Raw genomic sequence first — 21,643 nt, 5'->3', positions numbered from 1 at the left:
GCCTGAAGTGCCTAGCTCCACTACTACTCTCCAGGCGCTCTCATTTGTTGACTTCTGTAACCGTAAAGCCTTGTTTTCATGCATGTTAACATTAGAAGCCTCCTCCCTAAGTTTGTTTTATTCACTGCTTTAGCACACTCTGCCAAACCGGATGTCCTAGCCGTGTCTAAATCGTGGTTTAGGAAGACCACCAAAAACCCTGAAATTTCAATCCCAAACTATAACATCTTCCGACAAGAACTGCCAAAGGGGGCGTTGTTGCAATATACTGCAGAGATAGTCTGCAGAGTTCTGTCTTACTATCCAGGTCTGTGCCCAAACAATTCGAGCTTCTACTTTTAAAAATCCACCTTTCCAGAAACAAGTCTCTCACCGTTGCCGCGTGCTATAGACCACCCTCTGCCCCCAGCTGTGCCCTGGACACCATATGTGAATTGATTGCACCCCCATTTATCTTCAGAGATTGTGCTGCGAGCTGACCTAAACTGGGACATGCTTAACATCCAGGCCATCCTACAATCTAAACTTGATGCCCTCAATCTCACACAGATTATCAATGAACTTCCAGCTACAACCCCAAATCTGTAAACACGGGCACCCTCATAGATATCATCCTAACCAACTTGCCCTCCAAATACACCACTGCTGTTTTCAACCAAGATCTCAGCGTTGACTGCCTCATTGCCTTCATCCATAATGGGTCTGCGGTCATACGAGCAGCCCTCATCACTGTCAAACGTTCCATAAAACACTTCAGCGAGCAAGCCTTTCTAATCAACCTGACACGGTTATCCTGGAAGGATATTGACCTCATCCTGTCAGTAGAGGATGCCTGGTTATTCTTTAAAAGTTCCTTCCTCACCATCTTAAATAAGCATGCCCCATTCAAAAAATCTAGAACCTGGAACAGATATAGCCCTTGGTTCTCTCCAGACCTGACTTCACTTGACCAGCACAAAAACATCCTGTGGCGTTCTACATTAGCATTGAATAGCCCCCGTGATATGCAACTTTTCAGGGAAGTTATGAACAAATATACACAGGCAGTTAAGAAAGCTAAGCCTAGCTTTTTCAAGCAAAAGTTTGCATCCTGTAGCACAAACTCAAAAAAGGTCTGGGACACTGTAAAGTCCATGGAGAATAAGAGCACCTCCTCCCAGCTGCCCACTGCACTGAGGCTAGGAAACACTGTCACCACTGATAAATCCACTATAATTGAGAATTAAGCATTTTTCTACGACTGTCCATGCTTTCCACCTGGCTACCCCTACCCGGATCGATAGCCCTGCACCCCCCACAGCAACTCGCCCAAGCCTACCCCATTTCTCCTTCACCCAAATCCATATAGCTGATGTTCTGAAAGAGCTGCATAATCTGGACCCCAACAAATCAGCCGGGCTAGACAATCTGGACCCTCTCTTTCTAAAATGATCTGCCAAATTGTTGCAACACCTATTAATAGCCTGTTTAATCTCTCTTTCGTATCGTCTGAGATTCCCAAAGATTGGAAAGCTGCCACGGTCGTCCCCCTCTTCCCCCTCTTCATCTTTACTAGATGCTGTTCTTCCACTAACCTCACTGCAACTCCCCTCCAAGTCTCCGACCACTACCTTGTATCCTTTTCCCTCTCGCTCTCATCCAACACTTCCCACACTGCCCCTACTCGGATGGTATCGCGCCGTCCCAACCTTCGCTCTCTCTCCCCCGCTACTCTTTCCTCTTCCATCCTTTCATCTCTTCCCTCTGCTCATACCTTCTCCAACCTTTCTCCTGACTCTGCCTCCTCAACCCTCCTCTCTTCCCTTTCTGCATCCTTTGACTCTCTATGTCCCCTATCCTCCAGGCCGGCTCGGTCCTCCCCTCCCGCTCCGTGGCTCGATGACTCATTGCGAGCTCACAGAACAGAGCTCCGGGCAGCCGAGCGGAAATGGAGGAAAACTCGCCTCCCTGCGGACCTGGCATCCTTTCACTCCCTCCTCTCTACATTTTCCTCCTCTGTCTCTGCTGCTAAAGCCACTTTCTACCACTCTAAATTCCAAGCATCTGCCTCTAACCCTAGGAAGCTCTTTGCCACCTTCTCCTCCCTTCTGAATCCTCCTCCCCTCCCCCCTCCTCCCTCTCTGCAGATGACTTCGTCAACCATTTTGAAAAGAAGGTCGACGACATCCGATCCTCGTTTGCTAAGTCAAACGACACCGCTGGTTCTGCTCACACTGCCCTACCCTGTGCTCTGACCTCTTTCTCCCCTCTCTCTCCAGATGAAATCTCGCTTCTTGTGACGGCCGGCCGCCCAACAACCTGCCCGCTCGATCCTATCCCCTCCCTCTCCTCCAGACCATTTCCGGGGACCTTCTCCCTTACCTCACCTCGCTCATCAACTCATCCCTGACCGCTGGCTACGTCCCTTCCGTCTTCAAGAGAGCGAGAGTTGCACCCCTTCTGAAGAAACCTACACTCGATCCCTCCGATGTCAACAACTACAGACCAGTATCCCTTCTTTCTTTTCTCTCCAAAACTCTTGAACGTGCCGTCCTTGGCCAGCTCTCCCTCTCTCTCTCTCAGAATGACCTTCTTGATCCAAATCAGTCAGGTTTCAAGACTAGTCATTCAACTGAGACTGCTCTTCTCTGCATCACGGAGGCGCTCCGCACTGCTAAAGCTAACTCTCTCTCCTCTGCTCTCATCCTTCTAGACCTATCGGCTGCCTTCGATACTGTGAACCATCAGATCCTCCTCTCCACCCTCTCCGAGTTGGGCATCTCCGGCGCGGCCCACGCTTGGATTGCGTCCTACCTGACAGGTCGCTCCTACCAGGTGGCGTGGCGAGAATCTGTCTCCTCGCCACGCGCTCTCACCACTGGTGTCCCCCAGGGCTCTGTTCTAGGCCCTCTCCTATTCTCGCTATACACCAAGTCACTTGGCTCTGTCATAACCTCACATGGTCTCTCCTATCATTGCTATGCAGACGACACACAATTAATCTTCTCCTTTCCCCTTCTGATGACCAGGTGGCGAATCGCATCTCTGCATGTCTGGCAGACATATCAGTGTGGATGACGGATCACCACCTCAAGCTGAACCTCGGCAAGACGGAGCTGCTCTTCCTCCCGGGAAGGACTGCCCGTTCCATGACCTCGCCATCACGGTTGACAACTCCATTGTGTCCTCCTCCCAGAGCGCTAAGAACCTTGGCGTGATCCTGGACAACACCCTGTCGTTCTCAACCAGCATCATGGCGGTGGCCCGTTCCTGTAGGTTCATGCTCTACAACATCCGCAGAGTACGACCCTGCCTCACACAGGAAGCGGCGCAGGTCCTAATCCAGGCACTTGTCATCTCCCGTCTGGATTACTGCAACTCGCTGTTGGCTGGGCTCCCTGCCTGTGCCATTAAACCCCTACAACTCATCCAGAACGCCGCAGCCCGTCTGGTGTTCAACCTTCCCAAGTTCTCTCACGTCACCCCGCTCCTCCGCTCTCTCCACTGGCTTCCAGTTGAAGCTCGCATCCGCTACAAGACCATGGTGCTTGCCTACGGAGCTGTGAGGGGAACGGCACCGCAGTACCTCCAGGCTCTGATCAGGCCCTACACCCAAGCAAGGGCACTGCGTTCATCCACCTCTGGCCTGCTCGCCTCCCTACCATTGAGGAAGTACAGTTCCCGCTCAGCCCAGTCAAAACTGTTCGCTGCTCTGGCCCCCCAATGGTGGAACAAACTCCCTCACGACGCCAGGACAGCGGAGTCAATCACCACCTTCCGGAGACACCTGAAACCCCACCTCTTCAAGGAATACCTAGGATAGGATAAGTAATCCTTCTCACCCCCCCCTTAATGACTTAGATGCACTATTGTAAAGTGGCTGTTCCACTGGATGTCAGAAGGTGAATTCACCAATTTGTAAGTCGCTCTGGATAAGAGCGTCTGCTAAATGACTTAAATGTAAATGTAAAATGTAAAGGGGGAGACACCCTAGACCAAACTGCTACAGACCTTTATCTATCCTACCCTGCCTTTCTAAGGTCTTCGAATGCCAAGTGAACAAACATATTACTGACCATTTCGAATCCCACCGTACCTTCTCCGCTATGCAATCTGGTTTCAGAGCTGGTCATGGGTGCACCTCAGCCACGCTCAAGATCCTAAACGATATCATAACCGCCAACGATAAGAGACATTACTGTGCAGCCGTGTTCATCAACCTGGCCAAGGCTTTCGACTCTGTCAATCACCGCATTCTTATCGGCAGACTCAATAGCCTTGGTTTCTCAAACGACTGCCTCACCTGGTCCACCAACTACTTCTCTGATAGAGTTCAGTGTGTCAAATCGGAGCGCCTGTTGTCCGGACCTCAGGCAGTCTCTACGGGGATGACACAGGGTTCAATTCTTAGGCCGACTCTTTTCTCTGTATATATCAATCATGTCACTCTTGCTGCTGGTGATTCTATGATCCACCTCTATGCAGATGACACCATTCTGTATACATCTGGCCCTTCATTGGACTCTGTGCTAACAAACCTCCAAACTAGCTTCAATGCCATACAACACCCCTTCCGTGGCCTCCAACTGCTTTTAAAAGCAAGTAAAACTAAGTGCATGCTCTTCAACCGATTGCTGCCCGCACCCTCCCGCCCGACTAGCATCACTACTCTGGAGGGTTCTGACTTAGAATATGTGGAAAACTACAAATACCTAGGTGTCTGGTTAGACTGTAAACTCTGTAAACTCTCCTTCCAGACTCACATTAAGCATTTCCAATCGAAAATTAAATCTAGAATCAGCTTCCTATTTTGCAACAAAGCATCCTTTACTCATGCTGCCAAACATACCCTCGTAAAACTGACTATCCTACCCATCCTCGACTTCAGCGACGTCATTTACAAAATAGCCTCCAACACTCTACTCACCAAACTGGATGTAGTCTATCACAGTGCCATCTGTTTTGTCACCAAAGCCCCATATACTACCCACCACTGCGACCTGTATGCTCTCGTTGCCTGGCCCTCACTACATATTCGTCACCAAACCCACTGGCTTCAGGTCATCTATAAGTCTTTACAAGGTAAAGTCCCACCTTATCTCAGCTCACTGGTCACCATAGCAACACCCACTCCTAGCACGTGCTCCAGCAGGTATATTTCACTGGTCATCCCCAAAGCCAACACTTCCTTTGGCCGCCTTTCCTTCCAGTTCTCTGCTGCCAATGAATGGAACGAATTGCAAAAATAACTGAAGTTGGAGTCTTACATCTCCCTCTCTAACTTTAAGCATCAGCTGTCAGAGCACCTTACCGATCACTATCCCTGTACACAGCCAATCTATAAATAGCACACCCAACTACCTCATCCCCGTATAGTTACTTATCCTCTTGCTCTTTTGCACCCCAGTATCTCTACTTGCACATCATCATCAGCACATCTATCACTCCAGTGTTAATGCTAAATTGTAATTATTTCACCTCTATGGCCTATTTATTGTCTTACCTCTCTACTCTTCTACATTTGCACACACAGTACATAGATGTTTCTATTGTGTTATTGACTATACATTTGTTTATGTGTAACTCTGTGTTGTTGTTTTTGTCGCACTGCTTTGCTTTATCTTGGACAGGTCGCAGTTGTAAATGAGAACTTGCTCTCAACTGGCCTACCTGGTTAAATAAAGGTGAAATAAATACATTTCTTTTAAAAAATGACTCCAAGCTGAAACACATCCGGCCGTGATTGGGAGTCCCATAGGGCGGTGCACAATTGGCCCAGCGTCGTCCGGGTTTGGCCGTGGTAGACCGTCATTGTAAATAAGAATTTGTTCTTAACTGACTTGCCTAGTTAAATAGAGCTTAAATAAAATATATAAAATAAAATAAATAACAATTCTGTCTCTTATCAAAGGAGAGTAGATCGGGATGGAAGGAGGAAAGGGGAGGGAGGAGGGTAATGGAATGACGATAGTGATGGTGAAAGAGGAGGGAGGGGTTATGGATGATGGAGGAACGGAGTGGGGTTTCCTTATGTAGGATCTCATCTCACTTGTTCTCATCATGCAATATTCAAAATGGTGAGGTCACCGTGAGAATAGGGGAGCAGAGAGACTTAAGAGAGCACTCTCTCTTCTGAATTCTTAATTCAGTCATTATCGCACAGAGAATTCAATTCCACACTCATTTCCAGCATTTAAACTCTTATCACATATTTAACTCCTCCATTTCTTCTGTCTCTCTCTTTGTATGGAACAGCATGTTAATATTAATAGGAATTGAAATAGAATTGTAATTCTATTGGAGGAGAAGTACAGGGTTGAGTGAGTTGTGTCTGTAGCTGCATGCTTCTCCTGTGACCTGCCTGCTCTCTCCTCTCTGACCCAGGGGACACTGTCCCGTCCTGCTCAGAATAAAGTATGGAAAGTTACAAGCAGTCACATGTACACACGTATGCATTGTCTGCATTGTCTATATATACACACGCACTCTGTTAGTTCACTTTGTCTTTTCTCTGCTAATCAATCACCCCATCTGTATTCTCCTCCACCCTTTCCTTCTCTCTCCCTCTCTCCTCGCTCTCTATCTTCCTATCTGGTTGGCAGTCCTGTGATGACTCAGAGTTGGCCCGTGCTCCCTGGGGATGGCAATAGAAAGACAAGGTGCAGGCCAGGAACCAGCTCTTTTGTTACAGTAACGAACAATAGCCTACAGAGTTATGAGAGATGTGGAGTGATCACACACTGCACTGTGAGATGCCACCAAACTTGCTACTCCCTAACAAAGGACAACACACACAGAACAAATGGGTAAACTTAGACTTGGTCTCACAATCATTTTACTCATCATCCCCTGTACTACAATCATTATCATCATGTCCCATTCATGGCCCAGTGCAGTCAAAAACGTGATTTTGTGTGTTGCATATATATTGTAATGAAACGGGCAGGGAGTAGGTCTTGAATTCTCAACCTTCTAATCCAAAATCCAGAGCGCTATTGACTGTGCCCCAAAAGCATGCTCGAGCTGCAGAGTCGATACCCACGCTTATAAACCCAGGGTCCTTACAATATATATATTTCCACACTACAAGGTTGGAATTATCCTGTGAAATTGTGAAAAGTCTGTTTTGGTGGGATGGAGTATTGGCTAGCCCGGTGACATCACCAGGCGGTATATGAATGAATAGACCAATAAGAAAGAGAGTCCCAAACCACTCTGCCAATAACAGATTGTTTTCAGTTTTCCTCTCCCCACTCAGATCACTCCCAGACAATGCTAGCAAAATTCTTGCTTGAGAAATTGTTCTTGACTAAGAAGCTATTTTTGTGTCTTTTCGATCATTTTAATTGAAAAGAATCACAGTAAGGTACTTAACTGTTAACCATAAATGTTATAATATTGCAATGAAAACGGCTGCATTGGACCTTTAACGAATTAAGATATCCTTACCAAACAGTTACACAAATATATATCATTGACATAAACATATCTTTAAATGTATGTAAAAGCATTGTGAAAGTTTTGTATGACAGCGGTATTGGAGAGGATGGATCATAAGTGAGTCGGTATAATTTTATGTAAAAGCTGCCAGCGCATAAATCTAGTTATCAAAGTACAAATTATGATCATTCTAGTCTCCACATGGACATGCATACCAGCAGTAGGCTATAACAGCCCATGGTAAACACTTGCTTTAATTTCGACTGGTAACGTTAAACTTCCACTCCGCAATCAGTCCTGAGTTCGCAGTCCGAGTTCGTAAAATACACATATACTGACTAGCCTACGCATCTGATGAAATGCATAAACACAGACTTGTCGTTCACATCTGGCACCGCAATCTGACAATAACATTATAGCCAAAATAGATAATTCTTAAATGGCTAAGAGTGGGAATATAGTTAGTTTAAAGGTTTAAAAAAAAAAGAAATACTTACCATTGTTAGGAAAATGCGTTATCCTTGAGGCTAGTGGAGCGACCCACCACTGTAAACAGCAATGCACTTCTTTCTATACCAAGAATACTAGCCTACTTGATGTGTTAAAATCTTAATAACGCTATTACACAATATTTTCCCCTCGCCCTGTTGTATTGACTGTGCCAGGTGCGTAGTGTTTGCGTGCCCCGATGTCTCCGCAAAGGACGAGGCAACAGGGATGCTCGATGTGAGTGCGTCTCTCTCTGCAGTAGGCTAGCCTATTCGTGCATTCACCTCCGTCTGATCGGCTCTGAGCGCTGGCCTGGGTTGGTCTGCTACTGACGTCAAAGCATTCCAGCTAACTCCGGTCTTATTCGGAGGATGTTCTCTGCTATGGCGCGCTAGGGCTGAGGCAGGCGGAAAGGCCTAGAGGAAAATGTCTGTTCTGAAGTCGAGAGAGCAGAAAACTATTATGGCCTATGCAATTGAACAGCCAGCGTGTCTATAATTAGGTAGGCGGAGGAGATGAAGGAGCATAATGGGGAGAATACATTCTTCACATATTTATATATGGGTGAGGCATAGCGGTCTATAGGGGAGGCCTTTCCAACCACATCACATTAGGTCAATTGTAGCGTTGACTATGATTCACAACTCCAAATACAATGCGCCTTTGGAGGGAAATAATGAAAACGGAAGGAAAATGGTAAAACACATCCTCTTTTGTCAGTATGGACACAAAGTTCAACCGTGCTTACGTACAAAATACACCCCAAAAGCAGGCATTTATAAAAAGGTAACTTGACGTGAGAATGTGCTGACCTCCCCGCAAACTTTAGACCATGCATACGCACATTTTCTAGTGCTTGAAAATTGTATTGCAAGCTGGCAAGTAAGTATTTTGTGCAAATGGGGCATATGATGAAAAGCTTATTAATGGAAAAAAACTACAAACGGGAAAACATATTAACAAGAATGCAACCATTTGCCATTAGTGAGAAGAGCGAAAATCTATGCGTTTTATTTTTATAATCTAAAATAATTAGACATCGGAATCGTATCATTAGAAATAGGAATCTTTTTACTATTTTATTTTCATAACCATTCCAGAATATATTCCTCCTCTTTTCTGGCTGTGATGGTTTCATATCCCCGAAGGAGCCATACAACAAATTACTATGCAAATCTCTCATTTAATTGTACCTAATAGCCTAGTAAATACACTGAACAAAAATATAAACACAACATGCAACAGTTTAAAAAAATGTACAGTTCATATAAGGAAATCAGTCCATAAAAAAAAATATTATGCAATTATCTATGGAGTTCACGTGACTGGGAATACAGATATGCATCTGCTGGTCACAGATACCTTAAAAAGGTAGGGGTGTGGATCACAAAATGAGTCAGTATCTGGTGTGGCCACCATTTGCCTCATGCAGTGCAACACATCTCCTTCGCATAGAGTTGATCAGGTTGTTCATTGTGTCCTGTGAAATTACGTCCCACTCCTCATCAATGACTGTGTGATGTTGGATATTGGAGGGAACTGGATCCAGAGTATCCAAAACATGCTCAATGTGTGACGTGTTGGGTGAGTGTGCAGGCAATGGAAGAACTGGGACATTTTCAGCTTCCAGGAATTGTGTACAGATCCTGTAACATGGGGCTGTGCATTATCATGCTGAAACATGAGATGATGGTGGCGGATGAATGGCACGAGAATGGGCCTTAGGACCTTGTCACTGTATCTCTGTGCATTCACATTGTCCATGCCTGCCTGCCTGCCCATACCATAACCCCACCGCCACCGCCACCCTGTTCACTACATTGATATTGTGAGGCCAGTTCGACGTACTACCAAATTCTCTAAAACAACATTGGAGGTGGCTTATGGTGGACAAATTAACATAAAATTCTCTGCCACCTGCTTTGGTGGACATTCCTGCAGTCAGCATGTCAATTGCATGCTTCCTCAAAACATGAGACATCTGTGGCATTATGTTGGGTGACCTAAGTGGTTTTGGTACTGGTTTCAACCCACATTTCTGCTTATAATTTGATCTGTGGACACCGTAGATCGAAGTGGCTTGCATTGAGCAATAGCCTAGGTTTCCAGCGACACAGTTGTATATTTTCTGAGTCTGTGTGATGTAGGATGTGAAATCTGAAATGACGTGAAGCTGGAATGTCCCTCCTACCATTTAATTTGCTCTTACGACTGTCCATCAATTCCTGTCTGAACCCTACATCACAGCCACTGACAAAGCACATGCCTGCAATCTTTACCCTGTAAGCACATCAGTTAGCACATTCAGAAATCAATTTATAATCATTAATCTAAAATAATTAATAGAATTTAAACAAAAAACACTTTCTGTTTGTCATAGACACCCAAGTCTAAGGCACTGGTCTAAGGCACTGCATCTCAGTGCTAGAGGCATCACTACAGACCCTGGTTTGATCCCAGGCTGTATCACAACCAGCCCTGATCATGAGTCCCATAGGGAGGCACATATTTGGCCCAGCATTGTCCAAGTTATTACGGGAGGGTTTGGCTGGGGTAGGCCGTCATTGTAAAATAAGAATTTGTTCATAACTGACTTGCGTTGTTAAATAACAAAAGAATAGCCGGACAAGAGTAATATGAGATGAAAGAAGAGTTCAGGAAGCCAAGCTAGAGCTCTGTGAGACGTTCACATCAATGGGGGCAGACGTTTTGATCAGAAAATATGCACATTTTCTCTAACACTAAACATACAAATATGTATTTTACAGTTATATATAAGGTGACATCTTATAGTTAGTCATTTTATAATTTGATTATTCTATCTTTAGATAGCATACAAGTCATTTCAAGCTTTATTCATACAGTGTTGTTGAATAGGAAATAAATCATATACAGTATACATTTCATATTTTCATATTTGTATCATGTTTTTACTGTGCACTTGAGCTTGTGTCCTCAAAAGTACTACACCTCAGCAATGTATTACACTTTCTTACCATAAAGATGATATTTGAACCTTTCTTGGCGTATACAGCATTACTAGTTATTGTTTATGACCATCTCATGATTATTATTATTTTTTAAATAAAGCAATTAAAACAACTACTTTTGGGGATTAAGTAGATTACATTTTCGATTACATGTAGGTACATTTAACTGCTACTGATATAGCCAATCTTGACTTTGTAGTTGTGGTAACTCGTGGAAACTGGGGTTTGTGGTTTAGAAGTCAATGAGATAAGTGACAAATTATTCCTTAGATGTTAAACTTTCTTGAAATCTAAAGGCACAACCGAATATCTAGCCAATGTCTTAAGTAGTTGAACATCTTATTACTCCAACCTCGTGAAACTGACACGTATTCATTTTAGTCAAAAGCCATTTTATATAGGGTGTCCAATCAAAAACGCATATTTCTTTTTCTTTGGTAGCATGGCGTTTGCACATTTTGTTTGTGCATGCCGCCACCTACTGTGCGGTAGTGTGTAGTCAATTACGTTCTATTTCGTGATACAAAAATGTTAAAGGACGGGGGGGAAATGAAAACATTGCAACACCAACTAACCTTACGCCTATATACCACTATTTAATTCAAATTAATATCACCACCCCATTCGACTACTTTGACCCTAACTGATTCTACACCAGGCCGACAGCCTGGGAGGGCAGGACCCTTTCGTTCAACACACCTTGTAGCTCTTCAGCAGTAAAACCTCGTATACCCATGTACTTTTCTGCAGCTGAGCTAGCTTCGCCGATTAAACAGTACCCGGCTTCTTTTCTACCCTGGCCCGAGAATGCATATGGATCAGCCAAAACGCAGGGATCTACTTTCTCCCAAATCTCACTCCCACTCACCCCTTTCCATTACCATCAGGCTTGGACTTGGAGGTCTTCACAACACTTGCCACCACAGGTAATTCATCCTCACTCTTGTCAGGTTCAATTTCTTAGCCATCAGCGACAGCACAATACGGTTTTTACTTGGCACCATTCTTCCTCAACACACATCTTCCCACTGCACTCGGCTCTTCTCCCTCTTCCTCGTTTTCCATGACCACGTTTATGCGTTCACCACTCTTTTGCCGTGCCTTCTTCCACTGTATTGCTTGCACACACTGATGCCGTTTCTCCAAAACCCAACTTCGGTTTCTTAACCAAATTTTTAAGTCAGGCTATTTCTGGACTCTCTGTGCTTCTCTTATATCGTAAGCCTCATCCAGCAACCAAACGCATCTTTTGACGAATGGGTAAAATAATGAATTAATTGTGTAGATAATAAAGTTCTTGGAGTTTTTGTGCATGTATGATGGTCAGAATTAGGGTGACTAAATCAATGGAGGCCAGAGAATAAAAAGTTGTAAAAAAATCTGGAAAATTGCATCACATCAGGTCGGCTGAATTCTGTGCAAGATTTAAAAAATAAAAATATATATATATATGTGGAAACTATATATATATATCTACATACATACAGTGGGGCAAAAAGTATTTAGTTAGCCACCAATTGTGCAAGTTCTCCTGCTTAAAAAGATGAGAGAGGCCTGTAATTTTCATCATAGGTACACTTCAACTATGACAGACAAAATGAGAAGAAAAAAAATCTAGAAAATCACTTTGTAGGATTTTTAATGAATTTATTTGCAAAGTATGGTGGAAAATAAGTATTTGGTCAATAACAAAAGTTTATCTCAAAACTTTGTTATATTCCCTTTGTTGGCAATGACAGAGGTCAAATGTTTTCTGTAAGTCTTCACAAGGTTTTCACACACTGTTGCTGGTATTTTGGCCCATTCCTCCATGCAGATCTCCTCTAGAGTAGTGATGTTTTGGGGCTGTTGCTGGGCAACACGGACTTTCAACTCCCTCCAAAGATTTTCTATGGGGTTGAGATCTGGAGACTGGCTAGGCCACTCCAGGACCTTGAAATGCTTCTTACGAAGCCACTCCTTCGTTGCTCGGGCAGTTTTTTTTCCCATTTTGTCTGTCATAGTTGAAGTGTACCTATGATGAAAATTACAGGCCTCTCTCATCTTTTTAAGTGGGAGAACTTGCACAATTGGTGGCTGACTAAATACTTTTTTGCCTCACTGTATGTTTTTTATAGTTATAAGCAAGGGGTAATCTTATAGTTATCTGGTTTATAATTTATTTATACTATTTTTAGAAAGCATGTAAGTGATTTCAAGCCTTATTCATACAGTTTAGTTGAATAGAAAATACGTCATAAAATATTTCATATTTTCATCATATTTGTACTGTGCACTTGAGCTTGTGTCCTCAAAAGTGACTACACCTCAGCAATTTATAACTATTTTCACAGAAAGGTGATATTTGAACCTTTCTTAGTGTATGCAGCATTACTAGTTATTGTTTATGGTCTGCTCATGATAAATAATTACTTCTGGGGATTACATAGATTACATTTAAGATTTCATGTAGTTACTGTATATTTAAAAAGACATATATATATATATCATATATATCCCATTTAGCAGACGCTTTTGTCCAAAGCGACTTACAAGTCAGCTGGGGCCACTACTTTTACATATGGGTGGCCCCAGCGGGAATCGAACCCACGACGCTTGGCGTTGCAAGCGCCATGCTCTACCGACTGAGCCACACAGGACCCCCATACAGTGCATTCGCAACTTATTCAGACCCCTTGACTTTTTCCACATTTTGTTACATTACAGCCTTATTTTAAAATTGTTTAAATTGTTTTTTTCCCTCATTAATTTACACACAATACCCCATAATGGGAAAAAAACAGGTTTTTGCTTTGTTTTTGCTCGGTGAAATAGCTGTGCGTCACTGCACAGCTATTTTCAGGTCTCTCCAGAGATGTTTGATTGGGTTCAAGTTTGAGCTCTGGCAGGGCCACTCAAGGAAATGCAATGACTTATCCCGAAGCCACTCCTGCCTTGTCTTGGCTATGTGCATAGAGTTGTTGTCCTGTTGGAAGGCGAACCTTCACCCCAGACGGAGGTCCTGAGCGCTCTGGAGCAGGTTTTCATCAAGGATCTCTCTGTACTTTGCTCCGTTCGTCTTCCCCTCAACCATGACTATTGCTCCATTCGTCTTCCTCTCAACCATGACTATTGCTCCATTCGTCTTCCCCTCAACCATGACTAGACTCTCAGTCCTGACCACTGAAAAACATCCCCACAGCATGATACTGCCACCACCAGGCTTCACCGTAGGGATGGTATTGGCCAGGTGCTGAGCGGTGCCAGGTTTCCTCCAGGTGTAACACTTGGCATTCATGCCAAAGCCAGAGAACCTTGTTTCTCGTGATCTGAGAGTCTTTAAGTTCCTTCTAGCAAACTCCAAGCGGGCTGTCATGTGCCTTTTACTAAGTAGTGGCTTCCGTCTGGCCACTCTACCATAAGGCCTGAATGGTAGAGTGCTGCAGAGATGTTTTTCCTTCTTGAAGGTTCTCCCATCTCCACAGAGGAACTCTGGAGCTCTGTCAGAGTGACCATGGGGTTCTTGGTCACCTCCCTGACCAAGGCCCTTCCCCCCGATTACTCAGTTTGGCCGGCCGGAGCTCTATACACAATACATTCCAATTAATGGCTTGGTTTTTGCTCTGACATGCACTGTCAACTGTGGGACCTTATACAGACAGTGTGTGCCTTTTCAAATCATGTTCAATCAATTAAATTTACCACAGGTGGACTCCAATCAAGTTGTAGAAACATCTCAAGGATGATCAATGGAAACAGGATGCACCAAAGCTCAATTTCAAGTCTCATTGCAAAGGGTCTGAATACTTATGTAAGGCTTATAATAATATGAATATATTGTTTGTCTATGCTGTTTTTTCACCTTTCAACCTATAATGTCTATAGATGCAGGGTATACACTTGAACAATTAAGTGCAGTAAGCCTATGTGGTTCTTGTGTAGTCCCTTTGTTCAAGTACGGATTAAATATTATTATGCTATTATTAGCCTAATAGAGTGGTGAGTAGGAGCAGTGATCCCTGTATTCCGCTCTGTGTGTGGTGAAGATGGAGTGTCCTTGAGTGAAGCAGTCAGGCAGCAACATGGCAGAGACGAGTCTGTGCACGTGAGCTCAGCCGTCTGGCACTGAGCAGGTGTGTCTTGTCTCTCACACACACACACACACACACTCACTTTATTTGAATCCCCCAATCAAATGTACATTTAAAAAAGATTCAAACATGCATGGTCACTCAAGGGTTCAGAAAGCACCTCCTTTTCCAAACAGCCAGGCTGTCCACGACAGCTGAAATAGAGCAATACCTAGCCAACTGCCTTGTCCTAGTCTTGGTAGGTCTGCAATCTGGAGGCCATGCACTGCAAGCCTGTGTATGTGTCCAAGACTGTAAAATATCAGCGTCGCCAGCCTGCACCTACACCCGATGCTGTCCAAGCATGCAACGAGGGGCTGTTGTGGGCAAAGGCCTGCTCCATGTAGCCATCAAATGAGCAGCCCACTTCCAAAATGAGCACCTCCCTCTGGCCTCCCCCCACAACAACAACAACATCTGGTGTATTTGGCACACAGGAAAACACATCATTATCAACATCAAACCAGCTTCCTGTTACACATGAATGTTTATTGATGTGTGCTGTTGGTGACCAAGACTATTCCTAGAGCTGGCAGCCCAGCCAAACTGAGCAATCGGGGGAGAAGGGCCTTGGTCAGGGAGGTGAATAAGAACCCGATGATCACTCTGGCAGAGCTCCAGAGTTCCTCTATGGAGATTGGAGAACCTTCCAGCAGGACAACCAGCTATGCAGCACTCCACCAATGAGGCCTTTATGGTAGAGTTGCCAGATGGAAGCCACTTCTCAGTAAAAGGCAATATGACAGCCCGCTTGGAGTTTGCCAAAAAGCGCCTAAAGACTCTCAGACCATGAGAAACAAGATTCTCTGGTCTGACGAAACCAAGATTGAACTCTTTGGCCTGAATGCCAAGCGTCATGTCTACAGGAAACCTGGCACCATCCCCACGGTGAAGCATGGTGGTGGCAGCATCATGCGGTGGAGATGTAATTCAGCGGCAGGGACTGGGAGACTAGTCAGGATCGAAGCAAAGATGAACGGAGCAAAGTACAGAGAGACCCTTGATGAAAACCTGCTCGAGAGCGCTCAGGACCTCAGACTGGGGCGAAGGTTCACCTTCCAACTGGACAACAGCCCAAAGCACACAGCCAAGACAACGCAGGAGTGGATTCGGGACAAGTCTCTGAAGTTCCTTGAATGGCCCAGCCATAGCCCGGGCTTGATCGAACATCTCTGGAGAGACCAGAAAATAGCTGTGCAACGACGCTCCCCATTCAAGCTGACAGAGCTTGAAAGGATCTGCATAGAAGAATGGGAGGACTCCCCAAATGCAAGTGTGCCAAGCTTGTAACGTCATACCCAAGAAGACTCGAGGCTGCAATTGCTGCCAAAGGTGCTTCAACAAAGTACTGAGTAAATGGTCTGAATACTTATTTAAATGTTATATTTCCGTATTTTTATTTCGTCATTATGGGGTATTGTGTGTAGATTGATTTAAATCACGTTTAGAATAGGCTGTAACCTAATAAAATGTGGGAAAGGTCAAGGGTTCTGAAAGCTTTCCGAAGGCGCTGTAAATCACTTGGTGCTGATTTCCTACTGTTTTTACAGTCTTTTATGTCCAATAATGAACATTTAAAAAAATATAAGTTTAATAAAAATAATAATAATATTTTGCTCAGAAAACTGGATGGGCCAAATAAAACTGCCTTCGGGCCGCTAGTTGGGGAACTGATGTCCATGTATATGTTTGTGTGCACAGTAGTGTCTTACGGCTTCTTTCCCTCCTGAGGTCTGATTGTGGGTTATGTTGGAGATGGAAACTTCCACTGTATAATGGTCATGTACCCCTAATGACCAGGATGAGGTCACTAGAGTTCACTGAGAGACTGGCCAGGTACTGTAGCTCTTTCCTCTATATTTTCTCCCTAGTTTTTCCTACCTCGTCATTGATCGGCCCCTTGTACCTCACCATGGAACTCATTCTCTCTTATCCCCGTCTTCATATTTCTCTGTTTCTCTCTCACTCTGTAGAAAAGCAGTGGCACTGGACGGGACATGCACATGGAAGCATGGGGTGGGCCTGGGAAACGAGTGTTGCTTCGTGAAGAGATGGGACCCCTTGCCATGGAGGTCATGCAGGGCCTCAAGGCCACTCTGGACCCCAATAACCTAATGAATCCTGGGAAGGTACTGTAACTGAAGGTACTGAAGCTATCACCTTATCACAGAGCACTGAATAAATGAATGAAGTGTACAGTACTACTTAGGGATGCAATACCTCTGTCTGCCACCTGGTGTCAGGCGTTTGGTATACTTGTTTTTGTAGCGTGAGTGACTGACTAGTCCCAAGGGCAAATTGTGTATTATTGTCTGTCCTCTGTTTATCCTCTTAAGTTCCTCAGAATTAAATGCTTCTTTAGATTTTACTACAATATAACTGTATGGCTTGAAATTATTTATTGACGACTTGTAATTAACTAAATCCATCGGTTTCATTTTGTTTCTGCTCTATTTTGTACCGTTGATATGTGCATACTGTACTTAAACTGTAAATGGCCCCTTCTGATAGAGAGTTAAGTATTTATTTATATTGCAATGGTGAAGTTGCTCATGTCTCTAAAGATTTCTTCTTACAACCTTATTTGCTCAGTGGTGACATGTGTTGAGACAAGCCAGAGACTAGAGAAAAACAACCCAGGCTTTATGCAACAGAGCAATAACACCTGTAAGTAGTCACAGGAGTGATCCCAGTTTTCTCCTCAAGAGAATCCATCAATATATTCAGGACAGAAAAGAACACAGCATTTGCCTTTTAACATTAGCTGATGGGTCAACAAAGTAGCTTAATGACAAGCATTAGCACACCATTATTTATTGAGTAGATTTGTTAAACTTAACATTTAAGCCTGAATCTAGTTAAGGAAATTACATGAAAAAGCATGTTTATTTTGTCATTTATTTATTATTATTATATATATACATATATTTATATACAGTACCAGTCAAACGTTTGGACACACCTACTCATTCCAGCATTTTTCTTTATTTTACAAATTTTCTACATTGTAGAATAATAGTGAAGACATCAAAACTATGAAATAACACATATGGAATCATGTAGTAACCAAAAAAGTGTTAGAAAAAATCTAAATATATTTGAGATTCTTCAAAGTAGCCACCCTTTTCCTTGATGGCAGTATTGCACGCTCGTGGCATTCTCTCAACCAGATTTTCTTAATGTTTTTATTTTATTTAATTGAACCTTTATTTAACTAGGCAAGTCAGTTACAAACAAACTCTTATTTACAATGACGGCTTACCCCGGCCTAACCTGGACGACGCTGGGCCAATTGTGCACCGCCCTATGGGACTCCCAATCATGGCCAGATGTGATACAGCCTAGAATCGAACCAGGGACTGTAGTGACGCCTCTTGCACTGAGATTAATTGCCTTAGACAGCTGGGCTGGAGCCCAAGCTTCATGAGGTAGTCACCTGGAATGCATTTCAATTAACAGCTGTGGAATTTCATTCCTTCTTAATGAGTTTGAGCCAATCAGTTGTGTTGTGACAAGGTAGGGGTGGTGTACAGAAGATAGCCCTATTTGGTAAAATACCAAGTTCATATTATGGCAAGAACAGCTCAAATAAGCAAAGAGAAACGACAGTCCATCATTACTTTAAGACATGAAGGTCAGTCAATCCAGAACATTTCAAGAACTTCAAGTGTAAAAACCATCAAGCATCAAATGCTTCAGAGTTCAAGTCACAGACACATCTCAACATTAACTGTTCAGAGGAGACTGCGTGAATCAGGCCTTCATTGTCAAATTGCTGCAAAGAAACCACTACTTAAGGACACAAATAATAAGAAGAGACTTGCTTGGGCCAAGAAATATGAGCAATGGACATTAGACCAGTGGAAATCTGTCCTTTGGTTTGATGAGTCCAAATGTTAGATTTTTGGTTCCAGCCGCCGTGTCTTTGTGAGATGCAGAGTAGGTGAATGGATGATCTCTGCAGGTGTGGTTCCCACTGTGAAGCATGGAGGAGGAGGTGTGATGGTGTGGGGGGGCTTTGCTGGTGACACAATCTGTGATATATTTAGAATTCAAGGCAGACTTAACCAGCATGGTTTACACAGCATTCTGCAGCGATACGCCATCCCATCTGGTTTGTGCTTAGTGGGACTATCATTTGTTTTTCAGCTGGACAATGACCCAACACACCTGCAGCCTGTAAGGGCTATTTGATCAAGAAGGAGAGTGATGGAGTGCAAAGCTGTCATCAAGGCAATGGGTGGCTATTTTGAAGAATCTAAAATATAAAACATATATTGATTTATTTAACACTTTTTTTGTTACTGCATGATTCCATATGTGTTATTTGAAGGTTGATGTCTTCACTATTATTCTACAGTGTAGAAAATAGTAAACAAAGAAAAATCCTTGAAGGAGTTGCTGTGTCCAAACTTTTGACTGGTACTGTGTATATATCATTATCAGTATTCATCCCACAGATTGCACATCAAAATCATCAAACAATTAGTTGGTACCTCCAAAACAGGCACCCATTCACATCCTTGGAAAAAAAGTCATCTCAAAACATTAAATGAAATCAAGGTATATGGCCCTTTAGCAGAGTCGGGCAGGGATACAGTTAGCAGGAGACATGAATATGTATAGTATACTCTATCATAACTGACTAGTAGTCTGTCTTCCCTGTGTTCCTTGTTCAGTTGAAGCTTGGTGGTTGTCTGCTTGCTAATGAATTGTATATAGTGGCCTCACGGGTACTATATTCTCTACATTTTCACCCTACAGAAATTGAAAAAATATTCACCCATTTGTTGAGCTATGTTAGTTTTTTTCTTCCAGAATCATCATTCTGTTATTCTTTATACACTAGAGGCATTCTGAAGAGTAATGTATGTTTTCTGACAGATTTGCGAAAGCAAATCTTGTTAAATGTGAATAAATAAGTTATAACCCCGGAATAGCTCCACGATGTGACTGTCATTTTTGGGTTGATAGGTCTTTAATACGTCCATTACATTAAGTCACATCAGCCAACACAACCAGAGAGGACCTGACCTATTTCATCAGAAAACATGTGGGGCACAGACAGTAGCTTAGACCAAGAGGCATCACACATACACACACATGAACACACTCAAGGCCCTTACAGGGAAATGGCTAATTCTGGTCAGCGTTTCCCCATCGCAGCAAAAACCTGGTGGACAAAAGCAAGGAGAAAGAGTGTGTATGTCATGTCGATTTTATGTAACTGTAAACATTAGCAAAATAAAGGGAGCGATACCACATTCACACAGGGAAAATGGACATCTAAATTGTAAACATTTCAAACACAGACCAACACATAGTATTGTCTCAGACTTCTATTTGACCCTTTAGCAAATCAGGCTCTCACACTACAGAGATGGCTGCATCATCACCCCAACCACACCACATGTATGCTTACGGACGTCATCCTCACAGCCCCAGAACATAGAAAAACATAAACCAACGACCCCCAACAGTCCCCCACGACACATAAGCACACTCACACACACACACACACACTCACACACATTCACCCACCACCAAGCATAAATGACGTACACCTCCACACACTAACGCACACAGAACAAGTGTAGTCTGACTGATATTTTCACTGCCCCGACACATATAGAAGCATTATCTACACCCCTCCACACACACACACACACACACACACACACACACACACACACACACACACACACACACACACACACACACACACACACACACACACACACACACACACACACACACACACACACACACACACATAACCCAAACAGAAACCTACATGGACAGACCCTGCCTGCCACACCAATGCTGCATTTCACACATCGCTGCTCCACCTCAAAGTAAAGACTAAGACAAGCGCATGTCTCTTCAACTAATGATTGGTTGGGTGGGTGCTGTAACTCTGGGGATTGGGGGAAAGCCTTTTGTTGCATTACCAGACAACGTCCTGGGAGTCGACCCTGCCCTGGCACACAGGGTTCATCCAGCCATATTCTTCATCTTTTTCTTTATCTTCATTATCCTCCTCTGTCTCTTCATGAAGAAGGCCATGAGATGGCTGGATCCAGATGAGTGATATGGAGCCAGGCAGGGCCAAACTCAGGAGGCAAAATGGAAGGCAGAGCAGAGCAAGGGCCAGACCCCCAGAGGAGCCCAGAGAGGACCAGGCCATGTGGCGTGGTGACTGGCTGGCTGGGGGCCAAGCAGCCTGGTGAGGCAGTTGGTCTGGAGGGATGGTCAGCCTAGATGGGCCAACATAGGGACTGGCAGTTAGCAGCCTTTAGGGCTAGGGGGGAGGTGGCAGGGAGGAGGGGCACTCTTTTATGCATGTGGAAGTGAAAGTATAAGCTTAATGTTTTTTCTTTTGGTTCCGTTTGCTAGGAATTCTCTTGATAGATTGATAGATCAATTGATAGATAGGTTGTTTTGATTGTTTAGTTTTTTTGGTTACTTCAGTGTCCAGATATCCATGATAGGAACATAAAGTGTCCTGATAGATAAAGAGAGAAATGGAGGGGAGATGTTAACCATACATTAAAGTGGATACACAAAGACAGTTCAGAAGGTTATTTCGAGTGCATAATTTACGCTTACAGTATGCTCTAGCTTCCAACTGACTAA

At 43.7% G+C, this 21,643-nt stretch overlaps 2 protein-coding genes and 1 long non-coding RNA gene across 8 annotated transcripts in view; 1 reads left to right on the top strand and 2 right to left on the bottom strand.

Moving 5' to 3' along the window:
* The window catches only part of LOC135524504 (SNF-related serine/threonine-protein kinase-like), a 54,938-nt gene extending 42,943 nt beyond the window's left edge, over window positions 1-11,995 (bottom strand). The window contains exon 1 of one of the 2 annotated variants that reach the window (XM_064952094.1): window positions 11,767-11,995. The gene's annotated coding sequence lies outside the window, so the exon portion shown is untranslated. Of the gene's footprint in view, window positions 1-7,916; window positions 8,403-11,766 lie in introns of those variants that run through there. The other variant, XM_064952093.1, reaches the window with a different exon arrangement.
* LOC135524507 (uncharacterized) lies at window positions 11,713-19,948 on the top strand. Of its 4 annotated transcripts, none has more exons than XR_010452966.1 (3): window positions 11,713-11,824; window positions 16,739-16,843; window positions 16,981-19,948. It is a non-coding gene; the product is annotated as an uncharacterized LOC135524507 (long non-coding RNA). The 4 variants fall into 4 exon arrangements; XR_010452967.1 differs by lacking the exon at window positions 11,713-11,824 and adding an exon at window positions 15,541-16,339; XR_010452965.1 differs by lacking the exon at window positions 11,713-11,824 and adding an exon at window positions 15,541-16,366.
* LOC135524506 (E3 ubiquitin-protein ligase znrf1-like) overlaps window positions 19,936-21,643 on the bottom strand; it is a 42,437-nt gene continuing 40,729 nt past the window's right edge. Inside the window, exons 5-6 of one of the 2 annotated variants that reach the window (XR_010452963.1) lie at window positions 20,959-21,512; window positions 19,936-20,180 (exon numbers count right to left, since the gene is read on the bottom strand). The gene's annotated coding sequence lies outside the window, so the exon portion shown is untranslated. Of the gene's footprint in view, window positions 21,513-21,643 lie in introns of both variants that reach the window. The other variant, XM_064952095.1, reaches the window with a different exon arrangement.

This window comes from Oncorhynchus masou, chromosome 31, assembly GCF_036934945.1.
Source record: "Oncorhynchus masou masou isolate Uvic2021 chromosome 31, UVic_Omas_1.1, whole genome shotgun sequence".
NCBI lineage: Eukaryota > Metazoa > Chordata > Actinopteri > Salmoniformes > Salmonidae > Oncorhynchus > Oncorhynchus masou.
The sequence above is the reverse complement of the archived record's forward strand: the minus strand, read 5'-3'. Positions and strand labels throughout refer to the sequence as shown.